We start from the raw sequence: 18210 nt of genomic DNA on the forward strand, positions 1-18210 counted from the left end.
GACAGCGATATTATATCGAAAGTATTAAAATGAGTCTCTTCATTCATAGACAGACAGGAATACAACACACAATTTCTTTGGCCCGGCTCTTTAAAGCTGCATATGCTGATAAGTTTAACCCTACCGCAGACAGGCCACAAAGAGAAGAAAGAAGATGAGACAATCTACTCTCTGTTTGACTTATCCACCCAGGGGTGAGAGTGTGTTTTCACAGGGGTAATACTCCAAAGCTGTGACCAGGGTGTAATGAGGGATTCGCTGTAATGGCCCCTCTAGCCGTTCCACATCACTTCCTCCTCGTTCCTCCCTTGCAATAACTGCTTCCTGCATGATTTCATGGAAATTAAAGGGAGAAAGGTGTGTTTCATATGTAAAGCAGGTAGCTCTTGCCGAGACGTGTGGATTCTCTCGCTCCCACCATCTCTCCCTCTCTCTTCCTTACCCCCTTATTTCTCGTCTCCTGGGTCGGGGCTGGGTAGGCTTTGATCACTGGCAGAGGGTCGCTATGGTTTGATTTCTGTTGTGCTCCTCTGAGAGTTTTGCTCTGCTATTATAAACCATGTGAGAGAAGACAGGGGGCAGCTACTTTAGCCTGTGTATCACTGAGCAAATCATAATCATGCATACAATATAAGGCAGAACGAGGGCATGCTACCAGATAAAGCAATACATGAGATGTAAAATCAATCAAATCTTTTTACTGAGTGAGCTGTGTGGTTACAAGAGACTTATTAAAGCTGTGCAACAACATAAAGTCCTTCTTCCAATCCCTGGCATCGTGTAGATGCCATAAACAAATCCCCTTAACCTACAGTAACTGCCACAAGGTAGCAGAAATAAAATAACACTGATATGTTATCACCTTTATAGGCTATCTAAACTTGCCAATTTATACATCCAATCAATTTCTGGTGAATGTAAGCCTAATATTTACATGCATATTAGCTGATAAAGGATGCACAGTGCTCAGTACAATGGTCACAGCGTATGTTTGCAGCAGGTAGTGTGCATGCCATATACCTCAATAAAAACCACTACATGAACTCAAGTAATTTTAGAACGTCTAAGAAGGTTACTGGGTTTGAATCTGATGGCTGGTCAGGATGTATTTGGACTTTACATGATCTCTCAGGGTTCTCCAAAAAGATGCATGTAGGGAAACTGGTGATTGTAAACTGGACGTAGGTATGAGTGTGCCTGTCTCTCTGTGACCCCCACCCTGTTCTCACCATGACCCTGAACTGGTTGAGAAAATGGGTTATTAGATGTCTGACACAAGCAAAAGTACGACAGCAAGATCTCGCATTAGATCAGTGCACGCAACACACGGGATGCATATATTATTGGTGCAGTCCTTTCAACAAATTAAAGACATGGTACAACAGTATAATTACATTAAATCTCTAAACATTGTGGCTTTGAAACACATGATTTACAACAATTAAAACAGGCTGAAACAACCAAAGGAACAGAAACAGATTCCTGGTTTTAGGCTTTGATGTACAGCTTCATCTAAGCCGCCTGGTGTAAAGAATGTTTTCTTTTTCTCTCTCAGACTGCTTCTACAAGTGCATCGAACAAAAATAAAAACATCTGAATGTATAATTTCCTCATGGGATAAAAAAAAAACATGGGAATTTGGTGAAACCACTACAGAAATCTTGCTTTCTGTTGCAAAAACCAGTGAATTATTACTGCTGCTCTGCCCCAAGGAGGAAATATTTGAAAAATTCAGATGTTGTGCTCTTGTGCTGTTCTCTCTGTCATTAGAAGGTACACATAATGGTTGAGGGAGGCGATGGCCAGATATCACTATCTTGCCACATAATTATAATATTTGTCTAAATTGCAATTGTATAATTAGTATTATTCATAAAAGAGGAAGGACCGAGAGAAGATGTGGGTCGATTCGTGACGATAAACTGCCTCTGCGAACAGGCTGCTGTTGAGGAATGATTATTCTTCTTGTGTTCAGAATAACTAATTTCCTTGTAGTTCTCTGTTGAACTGTATCTAACTGGTTCATTTACACCTCGTCATGAAATTTGTTATCTCACAGTACAGCCAACCAATATGGAACATGCCCTTCAGCATTGCTAATCATAAAATTACGGCTGTGGGAATTTTACCTTCACACTGCTGCCTGACTGCTAATGCATACGACCGTGTTTCTGTGCTAAAATACTGCTAAAGGGACATGCATATGATATTTCAAAAGACATGGCAGGATGCGGCGTTATCCTCTGAAGGAAGGATGCCCCGAAACTGTTTAAAGTAGCCTGCATCTGTGTCTGTAACCAGAGGCTTCTGCAGCTTTCCAGCACTACCACACATCAAACTGCAGGGCTGGTTAAGCCGAGCAGAGCTACCGCTCGTCTTTGTTTAAAACTGTGTGAGATGGGGAAGGCTAATTGGACTAATTAGCACCAAAACAAGGCTTGACGGAACAGTCTTTCTGTACCACAGATGTTGTGCCTCTTTTTAGTTTAAAAAAAGATGCAGGAAGAAAAGAGGCTCACTTTCAAGGCTAAGCCAGTGTGCCATTTTTAAGCCCTGTGCCGTTACAACAACGCTGGGAAGGCAGTTTTTGATGTACCGATGCTTAAAACTGACCCTTGCCACGATAGCGGGAGCCTTGGGAACTCCAGCCGACTTTCTTGACAGACCAGGTTGAGCCTCTCTAACCCCTGTGGAATGCAAGCTTTGCCAAATTTACACCTTTCTTGTGTGAACTGTCTGGTTTTACAGTTACCCTCAAAATGTTTGAAGTTCCCAACTGCAGTCCCAACACCCCGAGGCTTCATGAAGACTCAGAAAACTGCAGCGCTCTGCCTCAACACAGAGACAAAAACAGTGAAGTCTTGCAACACCTTAAATTCCATAAACAGTCAGTGTGTTTTGCAGAACTGTGCTCAGGATCAGATGAAGAACATGAGAAACATCTGAAGATTTTGTGCCTCATTTGCATCATTTGACACTGCAGAGTTTCATATTATCCTCATAAAGTGACTCTACGGTGCAGCTTATGTCGTCTTTACCAACACAAAAGTAACCCAGAGGTTTTTTTTTGCCTGTCCCGTTTGGCTCTTTTGCCATCAGAATTATTGTCTAAAGGCGAAGAAAGATGCCCAACGGATTTACTTTACCAGAGGCTTTTTTGCTAAATCTCCCTATCTTGAAAGTCTTACAAGATTGCTGAAAGGTTTATGGGATAGTCTATTTTTAATTATAGTAGTTCATACTAGTATTAAGACTTAGAAGCTTTTGTAGATTTAAATATGTTCATCTGTTAAAAAAGAAAAGAAAAAAGAGGCTAATTTCAGTGTTTACAGGGTCATAAAAAACTACATTTACAGAATAACCAGTTCAATCTGATAAAAATGCATAAAAAGTTTGCTCCAAAATAAGCTTTTCAAAAGCTTCTTCTCCTTGAAAGTCCAACCAAATTGCTTTTGCAGAGTTCTTCCAGAGATTTCAAGGTTTTAAAAGTCTTTGAGTGCCACAACTTTCTTGTATATAATGTGCAGTATCTGGTATAACAACCTACAGTAGGAGTACTTTGTTATATAGAGCTAATGCATCAGTTTACAGGTTTAACACAACATGTCGATATCTGTGCCTTTTTATTTCACCAAAATATCTTTATCTTTGTGCCATTGATTCAACAATATGGGAAACATTTACCAGAGATTTTGGTCCACACTGACATTATACCATCACACAGTTGCTGCAGAATCCCCCCCACAGTGGGTATTTAGTTCTTAACAGATGTTCTTTTAATGATTCACTATATTAGGGACAAGTCCTTCCAAAGTAAGGCCTTCTGTAAAGCAGCAATGCAGTGCTAAATTCACTAATCACACTACAGTAACTAATCTAACTCTCCAATCATTTGCACTGTACGGGAGAACAATAAATAAAGGCAAAAAATTAAATAATCAAACGTGCTCTTTTTCTGTGCTTGTGGAAAAATACGAATATTATGCCTGCTTGCTGTTTTCCTGCACCAAAGGACGAGAAGGTGACGGTAAAGGGCGAAGTGCACCTTACCCACATACAACTGCTGCTAACACATCAGCTCTCTGCAATCAACCGCAAATATAACGTGCTAACACAAGGCTAGCAGCTAGCACACCTGAACCCAGTGTAAATGAGTTTGAATATTGACCACAGCCGAGGCATGCATCCAGAACTTGAGCTTCAACAGGTAAGAAAGAAAAAGCACTGAGGCGTGGCCTCCATTTCTGCCTGTTTGTCCAGCAGAATCATCGCTGTGACCTGTTTTTGTGCAGTGTTTATTAGGATAGAGATCTGCTTACACTGTTAGCTGGTTATTATGTAACAAAGCATCTCAGGTCATGTGGCCAAGTAGCACAAGTAGTTTAATATTAGTGTAATTAATTACTTTCTCCAGGGAGTAATTAAATGACGTAATTCATTGCGGCAACAATGAGTAATACATCACTTTTCTGAGTAATGATCGCAACACTATTTATAATACGCAGTATTTAGTTAATGACATGTTTCTTTTGCCTGAAAGCAATGCCTGTCTATAGATGGTGTAACATTTGGGGCAGCATTCTTCTTATTTTCTGTGTTTTTGGTTTTTAAAAAGGTCATTAAAGAACTTTTTTTTGATACATAAACTAATTACTGTAGCAAAAACCAAAGCCTAATAGACATTCTCATTTGAAAGCACTCAATAGGTGTCACATGCACCACCTTTTTCAATACTGTGAAGGTAATCGTTACTTAAAATTACTTATACCCGTCACTTAAACTACAAGTATAACTTTTAACCACCAGTTGTTACCCCCTGTTTTACTGTACCTAAATATTAAGTATCATTAGGAACTGAAAATTATATCCTAAATTCTGAAAATCTACATGGTGAATGTGAGAAATGGCACACCACCGGTGCAGTAATGCCTTTTAAATCTTGCCAAGAGGCCCACATCTCTTCAGTGAAGACTGAATACCATACTGTATTGTGGTTCTGGGACAGTGTAAAGCTCAGGAGAAGAAAGGCTTCACAGCTCGGCTGTGTTTGTGTTAATGGCCATCCAGGCCATTAAGCAAGGTATGAAGCAAGTTCTGTAAAACAAGAAGAAACTACAGGTGATTTTGTTTCCTAAGCAAAAGCTAAAGCATGCAAACAGGTTCTGACATTTTAAAAAAAATCTTATTTTAGCAGCTTTGACATGAAAAAAATAAATAAATTATTATCTCTGCACAAATTACCACCTTAGTACTGCATATCATCACAAGTGATTTCCAGCTTCACTTCAGTGTTAAGGTCCTTCCTGTCAAGTTGCTCTGCATAACAATTATGCTAATTTTAGAAACCCGGTCATGAGTGTCAGTTTGGTCCAAATTGAAATCCAAATTTAATCGTGCACTTTTTTAAAAACCTTCATAATGAAGAGCAAAGAAATATCTGTAAAGTCAGATAAAAAGAAATCACATCAAGGAGCATTCAGAACCAATTTTTCCTTGTCAGTGTGTATGTGACTGAGTTTAACTGTGTGTGATGAGCTAGATCTCAGTGAATCTGAGAAGGTGTGACACTTGCCAAGTAATGCAGTCATTAAAATCTCTTCCAGCTGTTCATGAAAATGTGCACTGACTGGACACTTTATTACACCTTGATAGTCTTGGACCCCGTTTTGCCTTTAGAGCTACCTTAACTCTTCGTGGCACCAATTCAACAATGAGCTGGAAACATTCCTCCGAGATTTTGGTCCATGTTGACATGATAGGATCACGCATGCTGCAGATTTGTAAGCTGCACATCCATGATTGTGATTTTTCCATTTCACCATACTAAGGGAGGCCGTGGAGTTTGAACAATGTTTAGTTGAATCTGTGTGGATGTTAGCCTCAGTTTCCTGTTCTTAGCTGAAATGAGTGGCATCAAGTTTTTATGTGTTGTGTGTTCAGAGAAGCTCTTCTGCATACCTTGGTTGTAATGAGTAGTTATTTGAGTTACTTCCTATCAGCTCACAACAGTCTGGAAATTGTCCTGACCTCTGACATCAAGAAGGCATTTTCACCCAGAACTGCTGCTCACTGGATATCTTCTCTTTTTCGGACCATTCACTGTAACCCTACAGATGGTTGTGTGGGAAAATCCCAGTAGATGAGCAGTTTCTGAAATACTCAGACTACCCTGTCTGACACAAACAATCATGCCCTGTTCGGTTTGAACTTCAGCGAGCTGCCTTGGCCATGCCTAAATGCCAATCATTGCATAGAGTTGCCATGTGGCTGATTATATATTTGTGTTAACGGTTGAACTAGTATACCTAATAAAGTGGCTGGTGAGTGTGTGTAATAGTCCTTCTGCTTTTTGCTTTGTGGGTTTCCAAGAACTCGGCTTTCTGCATTCTAACAGAGGATTAGATCATTTTTTTTGTCCTGTCCGCTCTAATTTATTGTGTTGTCCAGCGTGCTAATGAATGTCTAGCACCATTGGGGGCTGTAACTATTGTTTTGACAGTCTTGACATGTCACATCTGTGTGTAAATTTATAGCACAACCAGGCTTTTCTCAGCCATTTATCCCATGAAATCAGATTACTTTCAAGGCATCTTGGAGGAGGAATCATTCCAGTAGTGCAAATATGTATAGATACAGACTAGCACCACAAAACTGTCTGTGTAAATCAGACGTATAGTTGGGCTACATGACAGGACATAAAGGACACATTGCACCACGGTGTCCAATAATATACAAACCTCTTTTTGCAGGACATGGGGTGAAATTACAAAAGGCAGGACTGACACAAAATGATCCAAACCCTTCTGTGCACTTTGTTAAACTGCCTGCACCTGAACTGTAGATTCATCCTCTTGAGAGTTATTGCCTTGTTGAAGCAAGATTACAGCCAAATCAGATAAAACAAAGCCTGTGCCACGAGCGGCCCTGTGTGTTGAGCGAGTGTGTATTTATCTGTGAGTATTTGTACCTGCAAAGGACACAGCTGAGTTCCAGAGCAGGATGTGTACTACACCTCACCGATTCGTGTTTGAGGCCGAGTGTCAATGACAAGCTCACCTCACACACTCAGCCTCTGTGCAGCTGCAGAGTAACGCAGCCCAACCTTGCCTTATTTGCCAGCATCGTTATAATGAAAAATACATGCTGTGGTGGGGGGTCGTGCATGTTTGTCCGCTCGTTTGAGTGCGAGTGCATGTATGCGTGCGTCTGTTTGCGTGCTGGTAGGTGTGTTATACCTGTGGCCACGCGTCGTCCATGTTAATGAGGATATAAGGGCTCCTGTTCCTCAAGGTTACCCACACCACAGGGATTTCATACCTCCTGCTTCCTCATTCCATATGCTATGAATACATCAGTAGACACCCACAGATTAAATTGATCTAAATACATATGGGTTTCTATTTGTGCGAATAGATACATGCATACCCACATGTGTGTTTGAAGCACTCTAATTTCATTACATCTATAAAAAAAATTCGGACATTCGGACTCTCGGATGAAGTGGTTAAAGTTTGGTGGTCAAAGGTTATGATCACAGTAAGCTCAAAAATATTTTTATGGATATACATTTATTAGTGCTGGGGGAATAAATCCATACAGTGTAGTATCGTAATACTTTGCACTGTTACACCCACCGGAAATTTTGACATTTTATTAGATATTAGATACAGAGAAAACTTACATTAAATCGTCTCAAATGAAAAACCGTCCAACACTGGAAACACTTAGCTTGCTAATTAGCAAGCTAATGCTAATGGCTCAATAATTAGGACTGCAACATCCTTCCATCTAAAAAAACGAAAATAAAATCATTGGCTGCCTGGTGATTGTAATAGATGATTTGATGTTATGCAGCCGATTTCAGCTTGTGGTGACTAAATGGTTGAGGGTGTTGCACTCACGGCCACATTTGAGCTCGCCGGGTAGAAAGCTGCAATCACTCTCAGAGAGACTGTTGAAGCTTTGCAATAATTGCTGCCTAATTTATAAATGCAGGAGTTTGAATGAGTCTTTGTAATTGGACGAAACGCGAGAGGACTCGACCAAACTGGCTGTCTGCTGGTTGTCTGTCAAGAGTGTATATCCCCAAATATGAAACTATTCTTTAGCACCAGGTTACATAGCATGCAGAAACAATTATGTGACAGTGTTGCTATGAAGTGTTCAGTTGCCAACTGGGACTTAGAAAACATCCTGGCATTGCTTCGTCCATTCCACAGTCGCTGCTCTATGGCTGCCTCTTTAAGCCCTGCAGAACGCTTCCAAGGAGAGATTGCCATGCTTGAGCTAATCTCAGAACCCAGAACCAAATCTTTCGCTGTGGCAAGCTACTGGTTGTCTGTCAGGAGAGATTCTGCTCCCTCTACCTTCACATTCGAGCTGACCAGGCATGACCTCCTCCCCTTCAACCGAAGACCCATCTAAAGCCATCTCTCCTGCCTTTGTCACTGCGTCTCTTCAAAACGCTGTAATCCAAATTGATAGGAGGGATGAGGAAGGCCTTAAATGGATGCCGAAAAAACCTTTTCCAACTTTTGAATTGTTTTTTCACTCAGCTCTCTCAGTTTCTTGTGGACATAACTGGAGCAGAGGGTGTTCAACAAGACAGTTTCCAGTGGTGCTGCTGTCAAAGTTGTATAATGTGCAGAGCAGCAGCAAGCGAGTGTGTTACATCTGCTCTCTGTTTGATTGCCCTCTTTCTACAGGTATGGTAGACTGCAGGTTCAGTTCGGGAACTGTCTGTTTTGGGGAGTCGTTTTATTGGTCAAGCACACTTGAGCTGAACAGGCTGTGTCTCGCAGCTCATGTATCTGTGGTGTGTATTTGAAGGGAGTTTTTCCCTCGTGACTGTGACAGTCTGATTAGGAAGTACTGGATACATTTGTTCAGGAGCTGTTCTGCGTTGGTTTATCATGTTAAGAGGATGCGAGCGGGATTGATAGCGGCGAGGTAACCAGTGGACACCAGGTTACTCTCCCGCATATGGAGCTATTTTCTCAGCTTGGGAATTTTGTTGTGTGAAGATTGAACAAGAAATTTGGTCCAAGAATGAGGCTGATGTGTCCATATTGCTGATGCACAAGAAATGCTGGAGCAAAGTAATATTGAGTTTTTATCTTCCAGCTGCATTCATTCAAATGTATCCATCATTCAGTCAGCGGGAGGGGGAGGACTGCATGCAGAGACATTATATGGGAGGCATTATTTCTCACTACTGGATAACAGTCTGTTTCACAAAAGCAGATCTTAGGTAGTGAGTAACCGGCCCTACAGAGACATGGATTATGTGAACTGCGGACTTTGACGCATCTCTACCCCCTAGTCTCTTCACATACTAACATGATGGACACGCTGCCCGCTGTCCTTAAACTCTGCAGCATTTATTTTTCTGTCTGTACCACACGACTCAAGCAGGGCTCACTTTTTCCCACCTCTCTCCATTCGCCCGTTCATCAGTGTAAAATACCTCACCCCTGCAGACAGAGACAGATGGAGGGAGCAGCACCAGCCCCCTGCTCAGCTCCAGTGATTTATGCCACAGTAGCAAAGACACACATGCACGCACACACACACCTATGCATCCACACATACTGTATGCATGTGATCATACATCAGCAGATGAGGTCGCATGCATAAATATACACACACACACACACTCAGAGCTGAATGCATGACGGCACCTGTCTTGTGTTAATGCTAAATGCCACAACTCGAGGGCTTTTTAAAAGGACATGTGCATCTTTGAAGCAGTGGCAACAGAGTCTGACATCATTTGTCCCTTTCTATGACAGTTAAAGAGGAACAGGCTGCAAGCACATTCTTCCTCCTTATTCCTCCTGACTGAGGTGTCAGACCATAAAAAGCTATGTTATACTCGGCGGCAACACTTCACTGCTAGAATGGAATATCGGGCTCTCTTTCTATTAAATGCCAAGCGAGCAAACAGAGTGAATTTTTAAGGGCAGATAATGAGCATATAACGCTGCAGCAGAAAAAGAGAGTGAGAGGAAGCAGTCAGCTGTTTGTGTGTTTGTTTATGCTGTGTTGTGGTCTGGGGCTCGGAGCTGTTATGCTGTTGCAACAAGGACATGGTTGCTGTACATGAGGCAACGATTTGCGAGTAAGGTCATTGCAGTCCTCTTCTCATCACCCCTCCCTCCAACCATGCACACGCACATATGCAGACGCGCACACAGGCACCTTTATATTATTAATTCTGTTTTGTCGAGGGGTGGAGAGGTAAGAGGGAGCGTGGAGTGCAGAGATGGGCTTGGGATGATGAGGAGAAGGGTTGTGGAGGATGTGCAGGGAAGGGGACAGAGGTTGGAAAGTAGCAGTCGGCAGACAAGTAGAATAGAGGAGACGTGAGCTGATGGTGGAGTGAAGTGAGGTAAAATGGCAAGAAGCGAGGTCGAGCAGTGGTAGAGGGGAAATCGTTTATACTGCAGCCCAGGTAAGGGTGACCTGTTTGTCTCTGTCGACCTCCGCTACTCCCCTGATGTCTCTATAATAGACCCGTGAAGCACGCAAGCACGACAACACAATGCAACCGCCCATAGTAGCAGAGGCCCAGAGGCACACTTAAGCGCTGTTCCACCACGATAACTTTGGGGAATTCAGGGAAATTTCAGCTAATGAATTTAAAATCACCATTTGCAAAATACCAAACTCTCTGGGGTTGCTTTGACTGATACAGCATGCATTTCAAAGTAGCTAATGTCATGGCTTTACTAGTTATAATGTCAGTCTGTTAGTTGGTTATTTACTTTGTTTGGTTAGTTGGTCGACCTCTTTGGTTTGGAAATAACTAAAAATAGATACCATGCTTAGACTACCGTGACATTTGGTGTCTCCAGATGATGAAGCTGTTGTGTTTGTGTGTATTTTTTTCCAACTCAGTGTGACAACAAGCTATTGGCTGGACCAGGCTGAACTTTGACTTTGTTAATTCTGTGACCTTTAATCTGGCACCAACGTGAGGTTGACATTTAGAGTATTTAGTTAAATGTCTTATGCACTAACAACCAAAGACATGCATGTTAGGTTGATTGGTTATTCTAAATTGGTAGTAAGGTGTGCATGTTAGCGTGGCTTGCTGTCTCTCTGTGTTAGTCCTGTGATGGGCTAGTAATGCTAAAGTCACACTAAGGAAAATAGTGGTTGGCGACTACTGCACAATGAACGTGAATTCTTGTTGCCTTTGAAATGGTTACTTCAATGACGGGAGCATGACTTGTCTTAACTTCCTGTTAGTTGCCATCTTCAAAGTGTCTTTGGAGTGTCAAAATGGCAACAAAACAGAGTCAGTTTGCAATTTGCATAGGGTCAAGTTGGGAGTTATACACAATATGTTTGTGATAACTTTTAAAATGCACATCAGTTGCAAATCTGTTGCAACACAAATATTAAACAGAAATACGGGAATTCCTCCACAGATGGCGACATAGTTGCTGCAGGATGGTGATTTAACTACAAAATGACATAGATGGTCAACAACCGTGTTTGCATTTAGCAATACAACCCGAAGAGCTTTATGTCCCCCCGTTGCTCTCAGTCCCTAAATCACGGCTCACATCATGCAATCTACTTCATTGGTGGTCTTTAAATCCAGGTTAAAAACTCATTTTTATTCGCTGGCTTTTGACTGAGTGGGTAACTGGCACTGTTGTTTTATTGTTATTTATTTATTGTATTTATTGTTCTTATTCTACTGTTTATAGTTCTACTGTACAGCACTTTGGACAGCCTTGTGTTGTTTTTAAGGTGCTGTATAAATAAATTATGGTACTTTGTGGTATGGAATACCATAAACCAGTTTGCAACAAATTGCAATGTTTCCCATTTCACAAAGTGACGCGTTGCAGAAAAGTTGCACCCACTTGTGCAGCTGCCTGCGATTGGTCTCAGTTGACAGTAAATTGAAGGAAATCCCCAGACAGCCCCAGATTTTTTATTTTTGTTGCAAGGTTTTCATTTAACTCTAATATGACTGAGCCATAACCAGGTTCCACTAATAATTTGATGCAGGTTAAGTGGAGTTAGTTTTTGGACTAGATTAGATCAATGGTAATATGTGACTCTTCACCAGATTAACACTTGAACTGATACTGATAACACTTGATACTTTTTTATTTATGACCACAAAAGCTGCCAACAGTCCCCTCAGCTGTATTTTGTTTAGAACCTACAAGTAACAGCTAGCATGCTGACAAGCTAAGCAGAAATGGTGAACATGTCAGAACTGTCACATTATTTGTGCTAAACAACAGCATGTCAGCGTGAACACAGTGTAAATACAGCATCACGGAGTTGCTAGTAGAGCTGCACACTCGAAGTCTTGTTTCCCATTAATGGCTGTCCAAACACAGATGTTGCTACATCCTGTCAAAAATATGTCTATTTAGCCAAACAGCAGAATTTTTTTTTTTTTTGCAAAAAACATCACTGACATGTTTGTCAACCAACAAAGAGCAGAAGCTTTTGCACCACTGTTCAGCGACTGCAAAGACGGGAATGCACCGTAGAGTAAAAATGCCAACACTCTATGACAAACAAACTTCTCCAGTCCACTGAACGCCACAGACTGTTGACTTATAACTATCTAAGAGTATCCAGCAGTGGGTTCTTCCTTAAGGCAGTAGCTATAGATCTAGATGGAACTTGAAATCAAAGTAAGCCAGGCAGCCAGGTGTTTTTGATTTGTTTCTCTGCTCACTTCCTCCTACCGTTTCTCTTTTTTATCATTGTCCTCTCCACCTGATACCCCCCCCCCCCCGCAATGAAATCATCTCAGTGAAGATCCATTTTATTACTTTGATTCTGAAATAACACAGAGCGCAGTGGCGAAGTTGAAAATGAGCACAGATGACAAGTAGAAAAAGACAGAGGGTGAGAAGCAAGAAAGGCGAGGAGGAAAGCTTGGCCTGGAGCTATGGAAAGTTGTAATAGATGTTATGTGAGCAGCAGGAGAATAAAAAGCATGTGGGCGTTTATATGGAATTAAGATTTGGGTAGTCATTACCATATTGTCTAAGACTTTGGTGCTTTTTATAAGCCTGCATTAGTTTTTCTCAAATTACATCTACAAATAACACACCCAGGTATACAGTTACACACTTCAAAGAGCAATAGGCAATAGGGGGAAGTAATCATAAGAAATATATATCTATATAAAATGTAGTGTGGCTAAAATACAGTGTGTGAGAGAAGAACTCTGCCAGCCTTTTACAGAGAAATGAAAAAAGTTAGTCCACCCTTTAGCTCCAGACAAAACCAGGTCAAAAGCTTAACCCTGCAGATCCACAACAAAAGAAAGAAGGTCTCTGTTTGTCAGCCGGAGAGTTCAGCTAGAAACAGCAAGTAAAGACACTGACCCTACAAAAGTGCAGCTGCAGTGTTATACTAATCCTGGTGGTAATCGAGACTGAAGTGACAGCTGGCCTGGAAAAATGAAAGGATTCTTCTACGCTGGTGTTCAGGTCGAGTAGCGCCTCACTGTCACCCGGAGCTGTCACCTGAAAACTAATGAGCTGCCGCCACGAATCTGCCCATGTCCCACTTTACTGTCAGTTACGAGCAACATGTCACCCTGATGTGTAGGTCAGACACACAAGACAAAGAACACAAATACAAAAAAGATAAACGCAGTATAATTCAGTATATTGTTGATAGATGTTTGCTTTCACATGCAAATCTTTTTGGAAATGTGCTTGTTTGCTTTTTTTTTTGGTGACAGAAACAGATATGGTGGTTCCTCCGGTTTTCCCTCTTTGTGCTCAGCTAAGCCGGTGCTGGTCGTAGTTTCATATTTATTGCAGAAAGTCAACTGTAAATCTCTCAGAAAGAAAAATAAAAGTTTAACAAAACTTTTAAGTGAGGGGACATGAAAGGTTGGATTGGACTGAAATTTATTTACTGCTGTTTTGTGCTTGTTGCTCTTAGTGATAAATTACCTTTGTAAGGTCACCGAGTAGCAAACTGCGTGCTACCTACAATCATAGACTGTATTTAAAAGATGGATGTTACCACTCTGACATCACTCTTTGATTTGTCAAGCTCTGAACTGTTGACTTTAATGTCACGGCCCTCTCTGTCATGTTTTTTTATACCAGACACAAGAGAGTGGAGGATTTAACTGAGACACAATTCCATCGATGTGTTCATGTTGCATCCCTCAAATAATACAGTGTCTGTTTTACAAAATAGACATCAGTTCATTTTAATAAGACTTCAAAATGAGCAAAAAATGCAGGTTGAAAGCATTACTGTGTTGGCTCTAGTTTCATTTATTTATTTAAACCTGAGTCCTGTGCCACTCAGTGGGATTTGAGGTTTAGCACGGTAACTTTTCAGTTGTTAGTTTTATTTCCTTTTATAATGTCTTAATTATTTTCAGCTGTGTCTTGGTTTACCCTCCTTCGTGTACTGTGCTCTTCTCTGCATGCAAGGAAATTTTTTTTGTTTTGTGTTTTTAAAGAGCATCCAACGTCTTTGTCTTTCCCAGTAGAGCATTAGTAAGAAAAGTAGATTCTTATCAAGTTTATTCCTGATTCATCTATTTATACCTGTTGACCTTGTGTCGAATTTTTTGCCTGAACATGTGTTTACTCCGTGAATACATTACTCCTCCGTGAATCGCAACCTTATCATGGTGGAGGGGTTTGTGTGTCCCAGGGATCCCAGGGGCTATGTTGTCTGGGGGCTTTTGCCCCCTGGTAGGGTCTCCCATGGCAAATTGGTCCTGGGTGAGGGACCAGACAAAGAGCGATTCAAAAGACCCTTATGAAAAAAAACACAGAGGGAACAGTTTACCCTGCCCGGGATAGGGTTACCGGGGCCCCGCCCTGGAGCCAGGCCCGGGGAGGGTGCCCGAGGGCGAGCGTCTGGTGGCCGGGCCTTAGTCCATGGGGCCCGGCCGGGCACAGCCCAAAGAGGAGACATGGGCCCATCCTCCCGCAGGCCCACCACCCGCAGGAGGCGCCATAGGGGTCGGGTGCATTGTGTGCCGGGTGGCGGCCAGGAGCGGAGGCCCTGGCGGACTGACCCCCGGCTGCCAAGACTGGCAATAGGGACATGGAATGTCACCTCTCTGGTGGGGAAGGAGCCTGAGTTAGTGCGTGAGGTTGAGAGGTACCGGCTAGATATAGTCGGGCTCACCTCTACGCACGGCTTGGGCTCTGGAACCAGTCTCCTGGAGAGGGGCTGGACTCTGTCTCAGTCTGGAGTTGCCCCTGGTGAGAGGCGGCGGGCTGGGGTGGGTATTCTAATATCCCCTCGGCTTGCTGCCGGTACGTTGGGGTTTTTCCCGGTGGACGAGAGGGTTTGTTCCCTGCGCCTTAGGGTCGGGGAACGGGTCCTGACTGTCATCTGCGCTTATGCGCCGAGTGGCAGTTCGGAGTACCCAGCCTTCTTAGAGTCCCTGGGGGGGGGGGGGGGGGGTGCTGGAAGGTGCTCCACCTGGAGACTCTGTTGTCCTGCTGGGAGACTTCAATGCTCACGTGGGTAACGACAGCGAGACCTGGAGGGGCGTGATTGGGAGGAACGGCCTCCCTGATCTGAACCCGAGCGGTGCTTTGTTATTGGACTTCTGTGCTAATCACAGTTTGGCCATAACGAACACCTTGTTCGAACATAAGAGTGTCCATAAGTGCACGTGGCACCAGGACGCTCTAGGCCGTAGGTCGATGATCGATTTTGTAATCGTATCACCAGACCTGCGACCATATGTTCTGGACACTCGGGTAAAGAGAGGGGCTGAGCTGTCAACTGATCACCACCTGGTGGTGAGTTGGATCAGGTGGCAGGGGAGGACGCTGGACAGACCTGGTGCACCTAAACGCGTAGTGAGGGTGTGCTGGGAACGACTAGCAGAGGCCCCAGTCTGCGAGGATCTTCAACGCACACCTCCGGCAGAGCTTCAACAGCATTCCGAGGGAGGCGGGGGACATTGAGTCCGAATGGACCATGTTCAGCGCCTCCATTGCCGAAGCTGCTGCATTGAGCTGCGGCCGCAAGGTGGTTGGTGCCTGCCGTGGTGGTAATCCCCGAACCAAATGGTGGACACCAGAGGTGAAGGGAGCCACCAGGCTGAAGAAGGAGTCCTATCGGGCTTGGTTAGCCTGTGGGACTCCGGAGGCAGCCGACAGGTATCGACAGGCCAAGCGGAATGCGGCTCGGGCAGTGGCTGAAGCAAAAACTCGGGGGTGGGAGGAGTTCGGAGAGGCCATGGAAAAAGACTTTCGGACTGCCTCGAAGAGGTTCTGGCAAACCGTCAGGCGTCTCAGGAGGGGAAAGCGGTGCTCTACCTGCACTGTGTATAGTGCTGGCGGAGCGCTGCTGACGTCGACTGAGAAAATTGTCAGGCGGTGGAAGGAATACTTCGAGGACCTCCTTAATCCCACTGACGCGTCTTCCGAGGAGGAAGCAGAGTCTGGGGATGAGGGGAATGACTCGCCAATTTCCGGGGGCGAGGTCACTGAGGCAGTTAAACAACTCCTTGGTGGCAGAGCCCCTGGTGTTGATGAGGTCCGCCCCGAGTTCCTGAAGGCTCTGGACGTTGTAGGGCTGTCCTGGTTGACACGCCTCTGCAATGTTGCGTGGAGATCAGGGGCAGTACCCGTGGATTGGCAGACCGGGGTGGTGGTCCCCATCTTTAAGAAGGGGGACCGGAGGGTGTGTTCCAACTACAGGGGGATCACACTCCTCAGCCTCCCCGGGAAAGTCTATGCCAGGGTGCTGGAAAGGAGAGTTCGTCCGCTAGTCGAACCTCTGATGCAGGAGGAACAATGCGGTTTTCGTCCTGGTCGCGGAACACTGGACCAGCTCTTCATCCTCTCGAGGATACTTGAGGGTGCATGGGAGTTTGCCCAACCAGTCTACATGTGTTTTGTGGACTTGGAGAAGGCATTCGACCGTGTCCCTCGGGGTGTCCTGTGGGAGGTGTTGCGGGAGTATGGGGTGTCTGGCCCATTGCTACGGGCCATTCGATCCCTATACAACCGTTGCAAGAGCTTGGTTCGCATTGCCGGCAATAAGTCGGACTCGTTCCCGGTGGGTGATGGGCTCCGCCAGGGCTGCCCTTTGTCACCGGTTCTGTTCATAATTTTTATGGACAGGATTTCTAGGCGCAGCCAAGTGGCGGAGGGCTTTCGCTTTGGTGGCCTCAGGATCTCATCTCTGATTTTTGCGGATGATGTGGTTCTGTTGGCTTCATCGGGTGAGGGCCTCCAGCTCGCACTGGAGCGGTTCGCAGCCGAGTGTGAAGCAGCGGGAATGAGGACCAGCACCTCCAAATCTGAGGCCATGGTTCTCAGCCGGAAAAGGGTGGAGTGCCCACTCTGGGTCGGGGATGAGGTCTTGCCCCAAGTGGAGGAGTTTAAGTATCTCGGGGTCTTGTTCGCGAGTGATGGGAGAAGGGAGCCGGAGATCGACAGACGGATTGGGGCTGCAGCTGCAGTAATGCAGACGCTGCACCGGTCCGTCGTGGTGAAGAGGGAGCTGAGTGTAAAAGCGAAGCTCTCAATTTACCGGTCGATCTACGTCCCTACCCTCACCTATGGCCACGAGCTGTGGGTAGTGACCGAAAGGACGAGATCGCGGATACAAGCGGCGGAAATGAGCTTCCTCCGAAGGGTGGCTGGCATCTCCCTTAGAGATAGGGTGAGAAGTTCGGCCATCCGGGAGGGGCTCAGAGTAGAGCCGCTGCTGCTCCACGTCGAAAGGAGCCAGCTGAGGTGGTTTGGGCATCTGACAAGGATGCCCCCTGGGCGCCTCCTGGGTGAGGTGTTCCAGGCATGTCCCACCGGGAGGAGGCCCCGGGGCAGACCCAGGACACGCTGGAGAGATTATATCTCTCGGCTGGCCTGGGAACGCCTTGGTGTTCCCCCGGATGAGCTGGAGGAGGTGGCTGGGGAGAGGGAGGTCTGGGCCTCTTTGCTTAGGCTGCTACCCCCGCGACCCGGCCCCGGATAAAGCGGATGAAGATGGATGGATGGATGGATGTGTTTACATTTGGATTTGTATATTTTTTGTCTTGTTGTCAGACAGGTAAACCCTAATGTAACCTGTCAGATTTTCCTGTGTTAATGACAGAGCTGTGAATACTGATCGGTCTGTTAATGTCCAGAGTCGGCTTCTTTGTCAGCTTCCTGGCTTCGGATAGGCTCGACTTCATGAATATAGGAGGTCTCTTCTAGTCTTACTGACTAAAGC

This window comes from Neolamprologus multifasciatus, chromosome 11, assembly GCF_963576455.1.
Source record: "Neolamprologus multifasciatus chromosome 11, fNeoMul1.2, whole genome shotgun sequence".
Lineage (NCBI taxonomy): Eukaryota > Metazoa > Chordata > Actinopteri > Cichliformes > Cichlidae > Neolamprologus > Neolamprologus multifasciatus.